The sequence below is a fragment of the Ctenocephalides felis genome, unplaced genomic scaffold (genome assembly GCF_003426905.1).
Source record: "Ctenocephalides felis isolate EL2017-DRISC unplaced genomic scaffold, ASM342690v1 CF-g0.4_SCAFFOLD_01604, whole genome shotgun sequence".
In the NCBI taxonomy this organism is placed as follows: domain Eukaryota; kingdom Metazoa; phylum Arthropoda; class Insecta; order Siphonaptera; family Pulicidae; genus Ctenocephalides; species Ctenocephalides felis.
In genome coordinates, this window is record NW_020537758.1 from 2,557,911 (window position 1) to 2,578,549 (window position 20,639).

The 20,639-nt window shown below is 31.3% G+C and overlaps 3 pseudogenes; all 3 read right to left on the reverse strand.

The window, feature by feature from the left end:
• Positions 1-2,641, reverse strand: part of LOC113372813 — a 25,565-nt pseudogene extending 22,924 nt beyond the window's left edge.
• Positions 2,642-3,398: 757 nt separating this feature from the next.
• Positions 3,399-5,377, reverse strand: LOC113372814 (annotated as a pseudogene).
• Positions 5,378-15,879: 10,502 nt separating this feature from the next.
• LOC113374094 lies at positions 15,880-20,540 on the reverse strand (annotated as a pseudogene).
• Between the last annotated feature and the right edge of the window lie 99 nt (positions 20,541-20,639).

Genomic DNA, 20,639 nt, shown 5'->3' on the forward strand with positions numbered 1-20,639 from the left:
TCAAAAAAAATTAGTTGACAGAAGTTTAAGTTTTTGATAAAAATTTAAGTATTAGTATCAATTTATTAAAAATCTGTCCAGTTGATCAGAATTTTGATGTGTCATTGGTAGTGATCTGGTTACTTACAGAGTTCAGTTGTTCCTCATTGAATCCACAAAGTAAGAAAAGAACCCCTGAGCAAATCTCTTGAGTCCATTGTCCATCATTACACATCCATCAGCAAACACCTGCCAAAAAGTCACTTGTTGGCAGAAATTCGTGTAAACCAATTACACTGGTGAGGAACTACAAAAACATTAAAAAAATAATTAGAACATTGATGTACGTTGTCTTTGAGTATGAATTATATTTACCTCCAAGTTTGAAAACAAAGGTGCCAAAATTCTAACAACTGGACTGTTCATGTGGGACATGAAAGCAACAGGTGCCAAAGCTTGCATAGATTTGATTTATTGTTGTATTCTGGCCTTTCAGAAGCCATCACAAAGAACGATGTTGTTCCTTGAGAGTGACCAACGTAGTTCAATTTGGATTCACCAGTGGATTTTAACACAAAGTCGATCATAGCTGGTAAATCGTACATACCGATTTCGTTCCAACTGAAAAAAATTAAAATATTTATAGATAGTAATTGATGGAAAAAGAAGGGTTGATTTTTTAACTTCACGAAGGAGAAGTTTGTTTTCATCAAAAAATCCGATTCGCTAATTTTATGTTTTCTCGACGTTTCAAGCCATTCTGAATCGAATGAAACCAAATTCAAGGAAAAAGTATGTGTGTGTGTGTATGTTGTGTGCGTGTATGTGAACAGATTTTTTGTCGTAAATCGGCGTTTTTCAAAAAACGGCTGAACCGATTTCAAAAATTTAAAAGCCATTTGATGTATCTCGATGAGGACTATTGTTTGTCAGTTTTGTGCGACGATCGGCAGAGCCGTTTCTTTATAAATCGCAGGAAAGTGAAAATTATTCGTCTACGTTTTAGCCTGCAATTCTGAATCGATTCTAAAAATTCAAAAACCGTTCGAAAGATATTGGTTGGGAATCGTGCTGATTAGTTTTTGGTAAAGATCGGCCGGCCCGTTTTCTTGTAATAAAGTTTAAAAAAAAATCGACGATTTTCATGATTATTTTTTTGACGGTAGAAACCATAGTCTTCTAGATCATACTAAGATATTACGGCCCTACGACAACTCGTTTAGCTTTAAAAATTCGTCAAAGTTTGCAAAAATTGTTTTTTTTTGGCATTTGTCAAAATTAAAGCTTTCATCGACGTTTGCTCAAAAACGCCTGAACCGATTTCAGAAATTCAAAAACCATTTGATGTAAATCGATGAGGATTATCGTTTCTCAGTTTTGTGCGACGATCAGCCGAGCCGTTTCTTTGTAATTTGGAAGAAAGTGTTAAACTTTTCGTCGACATTTAAGCTCATACTACCGAATCGATTTTAAGAAATCAAAAACTGTTCGAAAGATATTAGTTGGGAATGATATTTAGGTGAAAATCTACCGAGCCGTTTTCTTGTAATTAACTGTTGAAAAAAAAATTTAAGCCAATTTTTATTGAACTTTTTTGGGCGATATATATCATGGTCTTATAGAACTTACTAAAATATTACGGCCTTACGACAAGTAGTTCAATTTTAAAAATTCATTAAAGTTTGAGAAAATGAGTAGTTCTTTAGACATTTGTTAAAATTAAAATTAGATGATTTACCTGGTATAACGATAAATGCTTGGTCTTAATGAACATACTAAACAATTAAGGTCCTACAGAAAAACTGTCTCAATTATGAAAATTATTGATTTTTGAAAATTTGCTTTTAAAAAATATTTTGACCGGGTTGCCGTGTTCGATTTTTAATAATGGGTAATAAATCCACTTCGAATATACTTTTAATCACTCATAAATTAATTTATCTATCATGGATTAAGTCGATTGTTTACACAAATCGGGAAGTTCATGTAACTTGCCTCAAGGAAAAATACCAATACCAACTAGTTAAATATTAAACTAGTAAACATAGTTTTTTAAGTTCCTAAGTAAATATTTTGGGCATGATGGTGTTTAAGTCGTACCTGAATTCCCAGAACTTTCTGGCATCTTTTTTAGGATCCAAAGTGATATGTCTTTTAGAGAACGTGTTGCCTCTTGCATTGCCCAGCCACACATCATAACCTTCGTCAGATAAGATGAAACCTAGAACAAACCATATGTTGTCATTATGTCTTGTAATTTGTTTAGTGTATATATCTATTACCTAGGCCTTTTTGTTTGCCCATGACAACCAATCGGCGGAGCTGCACAAAAGACCATGTTGCAGAAAGACTACGCCTTTTGTTGGTTGACCTTTGAAGGGCTAAAGGGTATTCTGTGGACTGTTAGGATGTATCCATCTTCGGAGGTCACGTTGTAGGTTTCGCTTGGGTAACCTTCGGCTGCAATTATTTCTCCTGGGAGAAAAATTAGATTTTTTAGTAATATTTTACGTGGAAACTAACCAAAGCAAAATTCACAATATTTCACAATTTTGTAGGACGTGCTAAACAATTATGAATGCTTAGTCGATCTCTGGGTATCTTCTAAACTATTTAAGAAAACAACGAATCTTGTTTTTCCATCAATTACTTACCACTGCATTAAGGTCAATTATTGGCTTTGGTTGATACACAGATTTGCTGCTGACAAAAGTTGCAGCAAAGAAAAATGACACTAAAAATATTCCAAATTTCATTTTTATCACTAAATATCAAAATTTATCGTAACAATATTTCCAATCAAATATTTGATTAAACGTCTTCAAATCAAAATTTTCACCTTTATATAGAAAAAGATAATTTTTTGCACAGGAGGAAGATAAAAGAGCATAATAATGTTAATATTATCTCTAATTTTTTTCTGATTGACAGTGATTGATATAATTTTAGTACGACTAATTTGACAATTGATTTTTTTAATTAATGACGAATATCTTGTTATCTTATCTAATCTTATCTTTTATCATCGTGCGAATTCGTGGAGGTCACATTGATGTCCGATAATTTTTTTAATTAGTTTTGATCAGGAGCGAATCGATAGATAATTGATAAAATAATTAGACACCAAGAATATAAATTATATGATATAAACTATTTATTTTAATTAAGAAACATTATTCACCAATATATGAGGCAAACTATTTGTATCAAAACACTTGTAGAACTTTAACTAGAGATGATAGGAAAGAATCAAGGTTTTCATTTGATGGTGAATTTGATCTAAATTTTAAGTTTCTTTTACCAAATTTTAGTATCTTTGTTCTAAAAAAAGTTGCGCCTTAAAAACTAGAGCATATATACAACTTTAATTTTGATAAATTTGGCAACTTTGCAAAATCCAATAAGGAACATTTTTAATCTTAAACATTATATTTCATAATTGTATCAATAACTTTATCATAAAATAATTCTTTGACGTCTTTTCCATAAATAAAATCAGCGTGCGTCCAAAGAGGTATTGGTCCCAAAAAGTTTACGACCAAATTAGGCAGGAGCGATGCCATTTGTTCAGCATCCTAAAATATAAAAAAGCAATGTACACAAATATAAAAGTTTTATTTTCTATTTACCTCAGGGTCTCCCAAATTATCATTTGGTCCTGTGTAAAAAGCAACTGGTGTCGTAATTTTGGATATATCATATTCAGGTGGTTCTGGAGATCCGTATTGTTTTAGATTGCCTAATTGGCCGTGGTCGTATTGTCTGAACTTTTCTAAAAAAAATGTGTAAACATTTATTTGTTATCAATATCATGTTTGATGTTTACTTACTGGAGGCAATGAGTTGGCCATAATGTAAGAATTGTTTTGTTGACGCTCCAGCTGGTACATTGTTTAGGATTTCTGGTAGCAAAGTCTAAAAATGTAAAGGTATATTGAAAGATTGTCGCAGATTATATCTTAAGATGACAATTTTATCCTTACCGCGTTCAATTGTGAAGGATTGTATCCTATCGCGATAAAATACATGTTGGTACATGCCATTTGCAAAGGATCTTCATCAGCACATAAAAACCTTCCCAACAATGTCTCAAGACCTTTAGACGGCAAGAACTCGAATTGGCCAAATAAATTTGTGACAAGCTGGAAAATTTTGGAACCAATTGTATCAAATACAAGTTATCCTTTAGATTACTCATAATTACTTACCAGTACACCAGATAACGTGGTTGCCAACAGGTTTACAACTAGGTTAGTTACATGACTCATAAATGCGACTGGTGCCAAAGCCTGCATCGATTTTATTTTGGTGTTGTATTCTGGTTTTTCTGAAGCCATCACCCAAAAGGAAGTTGTTCCTTGGGAATGTCCTACATAAGTCAACTTTTGTTCACCAGTTGTATCCAGGATATAGTCTAGCATAGCTGGTAGATCTTTGATACCAATCTCGTGTCAACTGGTAAAAGATAGAACAAAAATTCATATTGCATGGTGTTGTTATATTATAAAGTTGTACCTGAAGTCCCAATATTCAGAATCAGTGGCACTGTTGAGTTCCAAATGTCCTCTTGAGTATTTGTTGCCTCTGGCATTGCCCATCCAGACATCAAAACCAATATCGTGCAAAAGAAATGCTGAAACATTCACCACAGTTTTAATACACGTACAGTTTTGCTAGGATGAAAATGTACCTAAAGCTTTTTGTGGACCAACGACGACCCAATCTGCAGAACTGGATAGCAAACCGTGCATCAAAAAAACTACGCCTTGATATTGCGCCTTGTCTTCATACGGAATTCTATGCATCTCCAAAATATAACCATCTTCAGTTGTCACATGATGAGTTTCATGAGGATATTCGTATTGTTGTATCAGATCTGTCTAAAAATTTAACCAAATTAGTTTGTCTATTACCAAGTTGTACCCTTTACCCTTACCGTTGTTTTTTGCCGTATCAAGCCAGCCATATGACTGCCTGCAGATTGCTCCATATCCAAATCGTAAACAGCAGATACTAAAAGTTGTGATATATCTGCAAATCCACCATCAAAAGGTTGTGTCAATCCTAGCCAGTCTGCAAAACTTGTGAAGCTTAAGGACATGTCTTTTGGAATCTCGGTAATAATGGCCAAAGGACTATCATTTCGTGGTGGCGTCAGAACTTCAAGGACCGGATTTGAATGGTCTTTGTGGTCATCAGCTGTAAGGGATTTCTGGTCTTCGGGGGAAAGTGAACTTGTAGATTGATTTAAAATATCACCAACGTTGTCATCAGATGTTTGTTGTTGATTCTGGCCACTGTCATCATTCTTGTTTCCTAAAAGTTGTCCATTATCCAAAATACTACATTTTATTGCACTAACTTTCATGAAAACCAAAACAACAACCGTCAACTTCATATTGTCACCACCAAATGTATTTTTTCACTGATTTTATTGATTGACAATTGAAGTAAACCGCCTCCAATATTTATTTTTTGCCATCAGACATGGTAACAACTGTGTCAATATGTATATTGAGCAAGTAAGAAAAAAAAATACAAATATCTACAGGTGATGCTTGGTAATTGATCAACTTTTTGAATAAATAATTTTTTAACTAATTTATTTATTTGGAAAATTAACACAAAATGAAACTGTCTATACATTGTATAATGATGTGTAATTTCAAAGCAACTTTAAAGCAAATTTTCATTATTTTTGCTATTTTTACTATCTCTAGAACATTAACAATCGTCTTTTCATTTCGAATTCAATTTAAAAAAAATAGCTGCCTAATTTACACAAAATTGAAAAAGTTTTCCGTACATAAACAGTCTAAATGCACTTGGGTAAACATTTGTACCAGAGTGGCGCTTAGGCTTTGCTCAGGCTGGGTAATTTTTTTCATTTTTAATCCAAAATTACAAAAATATTTCATGGAAAATAAAAAAAGATGTAATAATTTTTTATCCTCAAAAGCAATTGTTTGTTCAATACAAGCAGAAAGTTTTTTAGATCATTCAAATCGAACGCTTAGTTCACTCAGAAACTGCCAATTTTTGCATATTTAGCTCTGTATCTTCGAAATGACGGGACCTGTCATTGCCAAAAACTAATCACCTCTTCTCCCAATCATTACAAATTGAATGTTTTGTAGATCATTCAAATCCGATACTCCGTTCTCTCAAAAAGTCGATTTCTATTTTCTGCACTCGTTGCTCTGTATCTCCGTAACGGTTGACCTGCCTTTGCGAAAAACTAATCAACACACCTCCCTATCAATAGGGATCGAATATTTTTTAAATCATTCAAATCGGTTGATCCGTGCGCCCGAAAACGTGGACGAAAAAATGCGGACATACAAAACACACACATACACATCCATTTTTTTCGAGGTATGCCAAAATGTTCAGAAAACTTCAAAATGTCGAGAAATACAAAAAATTTCGGTTTATGGCCCTACGGGAAGTTAATAATAGACTAATTTCGTGGATGTGCATTTTTTTATTATATCTATTTGTGACCTGTTTAGTACAAAACTAAATAATTTATAATATTTTCCAGCAACATTCTAACATAAAAATCTAATAATAACATTTTAATCCTAAACATTATATTTCATAATTGTATCAATAACTTTATCATAAAGTAATTCTTTGACGTCTTCGCCCCAAATAAAGTCAACGTGCGACCAATTTGGTCCTGGACCCAAAAAGTTTAGAATCACATTAGGCAGCAGCGATGCCAAAATTTCAGCATCCTAATATATAAAACATAAACAATACATATAAGTGAAAATAAGTTCACTGTCTATTTACCTCAGGAGTTCCTGTATTATCATTTGGTCCTATGTACAAAGCAACTGGTGTCGTTATTTTGGATAAATCATAATCAGGAGGTTCAGGAAATCCATAAAGCTCTAAGTTGCCTAATTGTCCGTAGTCGTATTGTCTGAATTTTTCTAAAAAATTGATGATTTGTTTGTATATATCAATAATATTACGTTTGGTGTTTACTTACTGGAGACAATTAGTTGGCCATAATGAATCATTTGTTTTGTTGAGGCTCCAGCTGGTACATTGTTTAAGATTTCTGGTATCAAAGTCTAAAAGATTGATGAATATTATTTATTATTATTGATTTAGGCTAAATCGTGGATAAATATGTAAATAAATAAATAAAAGATTCGCTTAAGATTTGGACAGATTGGCACAGATTACAACTTGCAATTTGCTGATGTGATGTCATTGTCAATAAATTGTGATGAAAACAAATATTGGCGAGTCGTACTGATCAGATAGTCTGATTTTATTCGATTGAGTTATAATTGTAGAGCAAGGGCCAAAAAAACAATTCTAAATTTTTTACAATAGGACGTCAACTTTCTTAAAATCGTTAATTTTAGTTTTTTTTACCCTTACCGCGTTCAATTGCGAAGGATTGTATCCAAATGCAATAAAATATATTTGCTGCATGCTATTTGCACAGGATCCTCATCATTGCATAAAAGTCTTCCAAACAATGTCTCAAAACCCTTAGATGGCATAAACTCAAACTGGCCTAAGAAATTTGTCAGCAGCTGGACAACAATTGGAATCAATTGGATTAACTATAAATTACCAATTATAGTGAATTATTATTATTACCAATTATTGCTTACCAGTCCACCAGACAACAAAGGCATCATTAAGTTAAGAATTAGATTAGTTGTATGGCTCATAAAAGCCACTGGTCCCAAAGCGTGGATTGATTTAATTTTGGTGTTGTATTCTGGTTTTTCTGATGCCATTACCCAAAAAGCAGTATTTCCTTGCGAATGTCCTACATAAGTCAACTTTTGTTCACCAGTTGTATCCAGGATATAGTCTAGCATAGCTGGTAAATCTTTGATACCAATCTCGTGCCAACTGGTAATAGATAGAACAAAAATTTACATTGCTTGATGTTGTTGAATTATAAAGTTGTACCTGAAGTTCCAATATTCAGAATCAGTAGCACTGTTGAGTTCCAAATGTCCTCTTGAGTATTTGTTGCCTCTGGCGTTGCCCATCCAAACATCAAAACCAATATCGTGTAAAAGAAATGCTAAAACATCACGACAATTTTAATACAAATACGGTTTTGTTAACCCTTCTTTGCATGATTTTTTCTATTTTAATAAAATAAATCAGGGTGATGTAATTAATGCTCTAGATTGAAGGAAAAATATTTAAAAAAATCCTTATGTAAAAAGAAGTATGTATTATGTAAAAAACAATATTATGGTAATTTACATCATCATGCATTGTCACATATCTAGCTCAGAACTATATAAAATATATTGTTTACTCAATCTTCTTTACTCTTTATAATAATTTAAAAAATAATCAATATTTTTATTTAAGCACAAATTGATACCACATTTACAGAATTTTGGCCCATTGTAAGCCGACTCTTTTTACGTTCACCTCTTTCTTGAGCATTTTTTATAAACATTCTAAGAGTTTATAATAACTCGATCAAATAGATAAAAAAATGTGCAAATACCACTATTTAGACCTTTTTGTTGTATGATTTCTGCCCAAAAAGCTATCAATGAGATCTAATCCCACCATATGTTTATTATTCGAACTTTGGCGACCAGTATAATCTTGTGCTAGGAATTTTGATTATTGACATGTAGAATAATATACCAAAGAAATTATACAAATCATAATCTGCTTCTTCAAAAAACAACACAAAAAAAACATTTACAAAAAAATCTTTGCCATACATTACAAGTGGTACTACTGCATAGTGATGTAAATTTCCATCAAACAAATTTACAGTACAAGGGTTTTAAGAACTTTTTTGTTGACTAAATATTATAATTGAAATTTTCATCGCCATGCAAAGAAGGGTTAAGATGAAAATTTACCTAAAGCTTTTTGTGGACCAATAACGACAAAATCTGCAGAACTCGATAACAAACCGTGCATCAAAAAAACTACACCTTGATATCGCACGATATTGTTTTGGTAAGGAATTCTATGCATCTCCAAAATATAACCATCTTCAGTTGTCACATGATGAGTTTCATGAGGATATTCGTATTGTTGTATCAGATCTGTCTAAAATTTAACCAAATTAGTTTGTCTATTGACAAGTTGTATCCTTTACCCTTACCGTTGTTTTTTGCTGTATCAAGCCAGCCATATGACTCCCTGCAGATTGCTCCATATCTAAATCGTAAACAGCAGATACTAGGAGTTGTGATATATCTGCAAATCCATTATCAAATGGTTGTGTCAATCCCATCCAATTTGCAAAACTTGTTAAACCTAAGGTGAGGTCTCTTGGAATTTCTCCTATTGTGGCCAAAGGACTGTCTTGTGATGGTTCCATCAGGATATCGAGGATCAGATTTGATTGGTCCTCGCCATCAGCTGTAAGTAAACTTGTAGATGGATTTAAAATATCACCAAGGTTATCATCAGGTGTTTCTTGTTGATCCTGGTCACTGTCTTGATTTATGGCTCCTAAAAGTGGTATATTATCCAAAATACTGCATTTAATTGCACCCACAACCACAAAAACCAAAACAGCAACCATCAACTTCATATTGTCACCACCAAATAAATTTTTCACTGATCTTGTTGATCAAAAATTGAACCTAACCACCTCCAATATTTGTATTTTTTTTATCCATGGCAACAACTGTGGCAATATATATATATATAATTAAACAAATATAAATGGAAAAATACAAATATCTACAGTTGGTGCTTGATCACATTTTCTTAAATAAACAATCTTCCAAATTTATCAATCTGGACGTGAGAGTATTTAAAATAATTGTTTAACGTTGATAAAATTTTGTATTATACAATTGGTTTGATTTAATTTTTGCATAATTTGGAATTATTTTAAATATTTATACCTGTGGCTTAGATAAATAAAATTCTTTATAAAAAATGATTATGTGAAGACTGATATAAAGGTTTAATTAGGTATTTATTAAGCTTTTTATGCAACGATTATTTTAAACTAACGAATATTTTGTGAATCTACAATTCATCATTTTTGGTTTGTTATAAATATTGTTTATATTTATATTTTTATACTTTTTATTATAAATGTCTACCAATGCCCGTACTGTTTTCAATTATGTTTGCAGCGTTTGGTTTAATTTGTGTATTTGTTTAACACATATCTTGTAACTTTTAAACAATTTGTCCAAACAATATGGTATATTTGGGAGATTTGTTTAAAATGAAATTGTTTATAATATTGTCTGATATCATGTTACCCTACAGCAACTTGGTATACTCTAAAATACAAAAATATGAACCCATATTAAATGAGTTCACTACTTATTTATTGGAAGTGCTTTTGTTTACTATTTCTCTTGTAACTTTTAAACTGTTGCTTTGATATAAATGAAACTTTTGGCAAAAGTAAATAAATAAATATATGAATTTATTTAATAAATTAATTATATTTTTCGATATTTTCAACAACTCTGTCATACAACAATTTTTTAACATTAACAGCCCACAAAAAGTCCACGTGGTTCCATCGATCGTGCGGAACTCGATATACTTCCAAAACATTTGGCAACTCTTTGGATAAGTGTTTGACGTCCTAAAAACGGAAATAAAATTTGTAAAAAACTTTTATTTATTTATTCTGATATTTATAACAGCCCACGGTGCTATTTTTTTGGCAGAAATAGTAATAGTGCAAATAATATACAGCGACAAATTTAATTGTGCAATATTTTTTTGTATCGTTTGTAGATCTTAAACTATGCGGTATATATAAATGATGTGTATGAGAAATTTGTACAAAATTAAATTATTTATAATGTTTTCTAATAACAAACAACTCTACAATAACACAGAATATTTTAAAATCTATAATGAATGTTAAAATGCAATCCTAACGCTCTGCCAAAATGCATTACTTTCACGTATGGCGAGTAGACTATTTATAGGTGCAATCTCCTGTAACTTTTAAACTGATTGAAAATATTGCAAAGTGAATAAAATATTAGGCAAATTTATACAAAACTAAATTATCTACAAAGTTTTCTAACACTATAGCGTTCTATAGCTAGGTATACTTTAGAATAGCCATTGAAAACAAACATTAATCTCAACTTCATTCAAATGCACTTATCCTTTAAATCGTTTATAAATTTTAAACCACTTGTTTAATATGGATGATGTGTGAAGCAAATTTGTTTAAAATTAAATTATCAACAACTTTGCCTAACAACATAAAGCCTTACAGCAACTCGATATACTTTAAAATTGCATTTTAAAGTGATACTTGTACAAGAATATGTAATTGTTTTTATTACCTGTGGTGTTGCCAGATTGTCCATGTCTCCATAATAGAGGGCAACAGGGCAACTTATTTGGGCCAAATCGTAGTTTGGTGGCACTAGAGAATTGTACAAGTCTTTGTTGTCCAAAACGCCGTGATCGTATTTTGCAAATCTTTCTGGAAAACACAAAAAATGATAACCAGAAATCAAGAAAATTGGTAACCAGAGATAGGAAAAGTGGCAACCAGAAATTAGGAAAATTGGTAACCAAAAAATTTAAAAAGTAGCAAAAAGAAATTTACAGCCAGCAAATAGAAATATTGGTCATTAAAAACAAGGAAATTGTCTGCGAAAAACAAGGAAAAATGGTAACCAGAAACAAGTGATGGTGACAACGAAAAGGTTTAAAAAATAGGTATAAAAAAATTGATAACCATAAATAAGAAAACTCAGGAATATGAAAAGGTGACAGCCAGAAATATAAAAATTGGCAACCAGAAATAATGAAAATTAGCAATTATAAAAATTAAAAATTGGTAAGCAGAACTATTGGCATTCAGATATTTATTTATTATGGTGATAGATGAGAGTAAAGATGTCCTAAGGGTAATGGATAGAAGCAAAAATATCCGAAAGGTGATGAATAGATGCAAAAATATCCAAATAGTGACAGATAAATTAAATGAATTTTCTAATTACTATTGCTTACTATTTCTGATCAACTGCGCATAATGTATAAACTGTCTACTAGAAGCACCTGCCGGAATGTTGTTCATTATATCAGGAATCAGTGTCTAAAATCCGAAAACATCAATTTTTATTTCAAATTTTGGGTTCAATGTACTCTAAAATCTTTACCCTATTCACGTTCCATGGGTCGAACCCAAAAGCTGCTAAATATAGCTTTACACAAACACCTCTTATAGCATTTTCGTCCGAGCACAAAAAGTTACTTATTTTTGTCAGATCGTCGTTTGCTGGAAACATTTCTCGGGGACCGTATTTCTTGTCCAGGTTCTAAAAATAGACACAGGGATAAAAATAGAACTACACAAGGTAAAGAATAATAGACCTATTTTTGAAGAAATAAACATTAATATTATTACCTCTATAGCTATTATCAGAGGCATCCCCGCCAAAGCATAAGGATTCCAACAATGTCCTATGTACGCCACTGGTGCCAAAGCATGCATAGATTTGATCTTTTGGTTATATTCAGGTCTTTCTGAAGTCATTACGAAAAATGAAGTGGTTCCTTGGGAATGACCAACATAGGACAAACTTCTCTGATTCGTCGTTTCTAACACGTAGTCGATCATTGCTGGTAAATCCTGGGTACCAATTTCGTGCCAACTGGGGAATAGACATATATTAAATGGAAAATATAAAATATGGTGTATTATAGTTGTACCTAAATTTCCAGAAATCGTGATCGTCTTCAGCATCAGGATCTAAGGACACGTGATGTCTGGAATATTTGTTTCCACGTGCGTTGCCCAACCAGACGTCGTAACCAGCATCAGCCAAAATATAAGCTGCCAACATTTTTGTAATTATTATTAACTTCCCGTAGGGCAAGTTATAGTAATCGCAAAAAAATCGAAAATGAAATTTTTTATATATCTTTACGTTTCAAAGGTTTCTGAACATTTTGGCATTCCTTGGAAAAAATAGATGTGTATGTGTGTGTGTGCGTGTGTGTGTGTGTTCGGATACAAATTTTTGTCGACGATTTTGGGAACACGGATGAAGCGATTTGAATAATTCAAAAAACATTCGATTCGTATTGATAAGGAAACGTACTGATTAGTTTTTGGCAAAGGCAGGTCCAGCCGTTACGGAGATACGGAGCAAAGAGTGCAGAAATACAAATCGAGTTTTTGAGAGAAAGGAGTATCGGATTTGAATGATCTAAAAAACATTCAATTTGTAATGATTGGGAGAAGAGGTGATTAGTTTTTGACAAAGACAGGTCCCGCCATTTCGAAGATACAAGGCTAAATGTGCGAAAAATGGCAGTTTTTGAGTGAACTAAGCGTCCGATTTGAATGATCTAAAAAACTTTCTGTTCGAATTGACAAAACAATTGCTTTTGAAGATAAAAAATAATTACATCTTTTTTTACTTTCCATAAAATATTTTCCAATTTTGTCCAAACTATTGAAAAGTGTGAAAATGCCGCCAAGTCAAGCACAGTATAAGTGAAAAAGTCGCACAGAATTATTTGCAAATGCGTTTAGACTGTGACTATACGGGAGCACTTTTTCAATTTTGTGTAAATTAGGCTATTTTTTTGAAATTGAATTCGAAATGAAATGACGATTGTTAATGTTTTGGAGATAAATTTTAGAGATTTATGATTTACATTTGATTTGCTCAGATATAACAAGACAGACAAAATAATAAAAGTTACAGTATTTGTAATAATATATTTGAAAACGTTTAAAATTTCTCGAATATTTTATTACGGTACGGGAAGTTCCAGCAATTTGCCTTAAGGCACGATGCCATACACCACTAGTTATTTATGTAATTTGATTTAGCTAATATTTTAATTAGTACCTAATCCTTTTTCTGGACCTGTGACAACCCAGTCTGCAGAACTGGACATCAATCCGTGCATCAGAAAAACGGATCCTTTAGAATCTCTGTAGTAGCTACGTCTTTTTGTTCTTTTGAATTGTTTGTCTTGGTTTATTGGACATTTGTTATCATGTAATGGATCATTTTCTTGGGATTGTAAAAGTCTTGGCAGATCATCATCAAAATCTAGTTCAGCACGTTGTCTTTCTTGATCAGATTCTATTGACAAATATCTTGTATGCTGGTTGTTTGGATTACTAACATTCTCCTTGGATTTTGTAGTAACTCCATCTACTTTCTTTGCAAACACATCTTGTCCTGGTTTTATGTAGGATACAATTTTAGACTTTGGCACAAACTTATCCAAACTGCAAACATCTTGTTGTCCATCCAAATATTTCGTAACATTACCATCAGAACCTCTCAAATCATCCACATATGTATCTTGATCACCATCAACTCTCCAATCGAAAATTTTTCTAGTGTTTCCAATTTCATTCCAATCTGGACTTTCAGGTTCCTCCTCAACCTGCCTAGGTCTTCTCCTGATCTTAGTACGTCTATTTTGATTAAGACGTGTCCTCAAATGTCTATTTTTCAAGGATCTGGTGCTCGGAATGTGGTGCATCTCCAAAATGTAACCATCTTCTGTTACCACATGATGTGTCTCGTGTGGGTAACCAAATTGGGAAATAAAATCAGTCTAAAAAATAATTGAGACAAAATTTTGAATTTGTTAGAAAAACTTGTACACTGAGGGTAATAATATTGTTTTAAGTAAAAATTGTGAATTTGTTAGAAAAACTCGTGCACTGAGGGTAATAATATAATTTTAAGTGGAAATTGTAAACTTATTAGAAAAACTTGTACACGGAGAGTAAAATATCATTTTCAGTGAAAACTATAATATTATTAGAAAAACTTATTTCTAAAGCCATTTTTTACATAAATGTATCAGATTTTTAATGCTCTTACTGATAGTTTTTAAAGAGCTTGCCAAGCTACACCAAAAGTACTACAATAATCTAATTTTAGTATTTTATTTTCAGATAAATATGAATAAACTAATAATTTATAAAAAAAATATTTACTCACATATTTATAAAATAATTGTTAATGCTTTTACTGATTTATTAAAAATGTAGTTTTTAAAGAGCTCATAAGACTACACCGGTTGTACTATTATACTATAATTTTAGTATGTTATTTTTTGAAAAAAAATTTTTTTCGCATATTTATTTAATAATAAATATTTTTTATAAAAGTGTACCAGATTGTTAATGCTTTTACTGATTTATTAGAATTATAGTTTTTAAAGAGCTCGTAAGACTACACGACTACACCGGTTGTAATACAATACTATAATTTTAGTATGTTATTCTTTGATATAAGTTTATATAAAAATATAAATATATATAAATTTATTTAAAAATTATGAAAAAAAATTGCTGTCTTATTTATTAACAATTTAATATATAAACGGAGCAGAATAACTCTTGGACTGACTTTATATATACTTCACTGACTTGTATATACTAAATGGTAAGAATTTAATATGTTTAATATTCTTTGATATTCATAAACTGCTATATTTTTTTTAAAATAATAATTATTTAAAAGAAATTACTTACCGTCGATTTTTGTACCGGATTTTCACCACCTTCTCCAAAAACAATAGGAACATGTTCGACATAAATACAATTCACAACACTAGCACATATTATGAAAAATATACAAAAATTTAAATAATTAAGCATTTTATCTTATAAAAACTTACACTAACTTTTTATCTAAATAATTTTTCACCAGTATTTGAAATTTATAATGAACTAATTTACTAATTGTTAATTAGTGCTGTGATAAATTGCCTTTAGGCAATTAATTGTAAAAAATATGTTCGTTCGTTGTTTTATGTGAAATTGGAACATAAGCATCGTATTACAAATATTTTTTTGATGTTTGTAAACGTATATAATATATATATACATATATTATATATATATATATATATATATATGTAAATATATATTTTATAATGGAAAAACACTTTTAACAATGCTTAAAACTTTATATATTTACAAACAATTAATATAATTGCATTTAAAACTTATATATAATTTTTTAATATTAATTTTCTCCAAATCGGTTCATCAAGCTGATAACTTTCTTATAAACCAAATCTACAGAGTCGATTCCCCACAAATAGTCCAAATGATTGAATTTGCCATCTGGTACTCTGAATTTGCCAATTACGTTGCCCAATTGCTTAGAGAGAGTATTGACGTCCTAAAAATAAAAAAATATATATAATTTTTTAAATTTATATTAAACAAACTATTTAAAAGTTACAAGAGATACAATAAATAAAATCATGAACAAATCACCGATTTATAATACCATGTACTGATGAGATTTTAAAGTATACCAAGTCGCTTTAGAGACTTATAAAATTTACAAAACCTTAAACAACTCTTCTTCAATACACACATAAAAAAAATATTACTAAAATATCCCAAAATAATTCCTAAACTTTTATTTTACCTTGGAATGAGCCATCCAGTCATTGTCACTATAATGCAAAGCCACAGGAGCTGTAACTTTTTTCAAATCGTAGGCTGGTGGTGTGCCCCAACCGTATTTTTGCAAATTTCTGATCAAACCGTAATCGTATTTACGGAATTTAGCTGCAAGATAATAAAAAAACACTTTAAAATCCATTTTTGTCATACATCATCCAAATTGAACAAACGGTTTAGAATTTATAACCAATGCAATGTAAATATTATATTTACCTGATGCCACTAGTTGTCCATAATGGATCAGCTGTTTAGTAGAAGCTCCTGCTGGCACATGGGCTAAAATTGCAGGCAAAGTAGTCTAAAAAAAATATTAAGGTTAATTTACAAAAACCAACATTTTTGGTCAAACTATTTTTCTTATACTCACCGCATTTAGTTGACTTGGATTGAATCCACAAAGTAGGAACAAAGTGTTGGTGCATATTGGTTGGAAATGAGAACCGTCTTTGCATATTTGTGCAGCCAAGTTGACCAATATTTTGGTGGATGGTAAGAACTCGTGTAGACCTATTGCCTCTAACATCCACTAGAGGATAAGAAAATTGAATAGAATCGTGAAATGGTAAGATGCAGATTTTTTTTGTTGTTTTGGTTACTTACGTCTGCAGAACTGGCAAATGGAACCAACAATCTGATCAAGGGACTTCTCATGTGTGCCATGTAGGCTACAGGTGCCAAGGCGTGCATAGATTTGATTTTGTCGTTGTATTCTGGTCGAGATGAAGTCATTACGAAGAATGAAGTTGATCCCTAAGAAATAGACAAAAGAATTTAAACGAATGAGTGAATCTCTTTAAATTTCTAATAAACATCAAGTTGACCTCGATTACATTCAAAGGACTGTATTACTTCCAAATATAGAATAAAGTGTTCCTGGAAATCGTATCCCAAAAAATTGTTATCATCATTGCAACTTCCAAGTATAGAAATTCAGTATTTATTGATAAAGTTTTCTTTGACACTACCTTGCAAAGGCTTTTGTTATTATTTTTAACTTCCCGTACGGTAGTTATAGTAATGGGCCGAAAATAGAAAATGAAAATTTTTGCATTTATCGACGTTTTGAAGGTTTCTGAATATTTTGGCATACCTCAGAAAAAATGTATGTGTGTGTTTGTGTGTGTGTTTTGTATGTCCGCGTTTTCGGGCGCACGGATCAATCGATTTGAATGATTTAAAAAACATTCGATTTCTATTGATAGGGAGATGTGCAGATTAGTTTTTGGCAAACGCAGGTCTAGCCATTACGGAGATACGGAGCGAAGAGTGCAGAAAATACAAATCGGGTTTTTGAGAGAACGGAGAATCAGATTTGAATGATCTAAAAAACATTCAATTTGTAATGATTGGGAGAAGAGGTGATAAGTTTTTGGCAAAGACAAGTCCCGCGATTTCGAAGTTACAGAGCTAAATGTGCAAAAAAATGGCAGTTTTTGACTGAAATAAGCGTCCGATTTGAATGATCTAAAAAACTTTCTACTTGCATTGACAAAACAATTGCTTTTGAGAGCAAAAATTATTACATCTTTTTTTATTTTCCATAAAATATTTTTGTAATTTTGGATTAAAAATTCAAAAAATGATCCAGGCTAAGCACAGTCTAAGCGCCATTCTGGTACAAATGTTTACCCAAGTGCGTTTACACTGTACTGAAGCATTTTTCCCATTTTGTGAAAACTATTGAAAATGTGAAAATACCGCCAGTATAAATGAAAATGTCGCACAGAATTATTTGCAAATGCGTATAGACTGTGACTATACGGGAGCACTTTTTCAATTTTGTGTAAATTAGGCAAATAGTTTTTTGAAATTGAATTCGAAATGAAATGACGATTGTTAATATTCTGGAGATAAATTGATTTATGATTTACATTTGATTTGCTCAGATATAACAAGATAGCAAAAATAATTAAAGTTACAGTATTTGTAATAATATTATTTGAAAACGTTTAAAATTTCTCGAATATTTCCAATTAAGTTCCAGCAATTTGCTCTAAGGCACGATGCCATACACAAGTTTATATTTACCTGGGAATGTCCAACGTAGCTCAACTTTTCTTCCCCAGTGGTCTCCAAAACGTAGTCGATCATAGCAGGCAAATCGTAATAACCAATCTCGTTCCAACTGTAATACAAATATGATTACTATATATCAATTACCATCTAGATTTGTTATGTTATTGCCTGAATTTCCAGAATTCACCACTCTTCACACTCAATGTTGTGTGATTCCTGGACAGTGTGTTGCCTCTTGCATTTCCTAGCCAAACATCGTAGCCTTGGTCGGAAAGCAAATATGCTGGAAAACAAAATAATGTAGAAACCAAGTCAATGATAAATAAAATTAATTTATCTCTTTATTCTTACGTAGTCCTTGATGTGGCCCAAGGACAACCCAGTCAGCAGCACTAGAAAAGTCCGTGCATTACAAAGACTGCTCCCCTGGTTATGGTATCGTTGTTTCTGTTGTGAGGAATTCTGTAGACGGTCAGGATGTAGCCATCTTCTGTTGTCACCTGGTGGGTTTCACATGGGTAACCATTTTTCTCAATCAGATCCACCTGGGTAAAAGAAAATGGTAAAAATTATAAATGGTTGGCAAACTTCTTTAAGTTTTTTTTTGGGTTTGACAGAAAAGGTAACCGAAATCTAATAGGAGGAAAAATTTTGGATTTTTTTTTGGAATTTAGTAATGGAATGATAATAAATGGTTCGTCAGTTTTAGATTTTGCCATCGACTTCTTGTTTTGATTATCAAGTTGATAATTAACTTGATCAATAAGGGTTTATACAAAAACCGACATTTCAAAAAACGGTTTTCGAATGTTAATTTTACTAAAAAGAGCGGTTTTGACCAGTTTTCGAATTTTATGTAGAAAATAAATTTTTGCTCGAATATTCTGTAATTTATCCGCAAATTTAGTGTAATTTAGAGCAGTATTTGACTAAATTTATTCATTGTTAAATTTTGATAATAAACAAAATTATTTTAATTTTAATTAGTAGAACTAAAAAATAATAGTTTATCTTGATTAAATAACTTTGAAAGTAATTATTCGTTATTCATGCATCATTTTTTCATTTCATGCATCATAAAAGAAAGTTTTCGAATAAATAAAATAATACATTTTTAAATAAAAGAAAATTCATTAAATTAAAAAAATAAAAAATATTAGATACATGTTGATACATACTTGTTAATATCAATTTTAGTTTTAAAAACAATTAAGCTAAACTCGGGTATTGTCTGTTCCGAGCAATTTTGATTAATTAATTAAAATCGATCAACATTGTAATTGTTTTTTTATTTAATAAAATATGATTTCAAAATACTGAGAACGTCTATTGTGTCCTTTGTTTACTCACAAAATTTTCTGAAATAGAAAATACTTTCATACTTGCGACCAAATCATGCTTAATTGTTTTTAAAACCTGATATAATAATTCTAAGTTTTCTTGGCTTTAATATTCTAGGCTTCTAGGGTTTAAAACGTTTTTTCAAGTTTGAGTAGAGGAAGTTACTTCTTCAAGGAAAAGTCACACTGATTTAAATTAATATATACACTGGTATAAAAATCTATACAAAAATATATACAAAACCTTTCTGGGAACCATTGCAGACTAATAAGATATCAAATGTTATTGAACCGATATGATTTCAAGAATCAAAACGCTTTCATCTATCTTTTATATCTGGCTATATTCGTCATTTTCTATTTATACAGTGAAAACCGACTTTTTTCACTAAAAAAACGGTTTTCGAATTCCATAATTTTCGCCAAAAAACCGGTTTTTGAAAACCGGCAAACCCTATATATCAACAAATATTTCTTCCCCAACTAATAAAAATACGGCCCAAAAATGTATAAAGAATATGACGATGATCATAATTCTACCTGCTACAACTTTTAGTTGATCATCAACTATAGTATTTCTAGTTTTAAGACCAATGATAGGTTAAAAGTCTACTTACAACTGTCAACTTCTTCTGGTACAAATACTCCCTCCTGAAGTCATCAGGCATCCTGGCCATGACGTCATCTGTTAAATCTGCTTTTGCAGACACCAGGAGAGCAACCAGGACACAAAGGCCCAAAACACTTCTGACGATCATTTTTAAAAATGATTTCAAATTTTAATATTAAATTTGGTTGTAGATGGAATTTGTTGGTTCGATTATTATCGATTGATTCCATTACCGATTGATGTCGATATTTATAGTTGGATT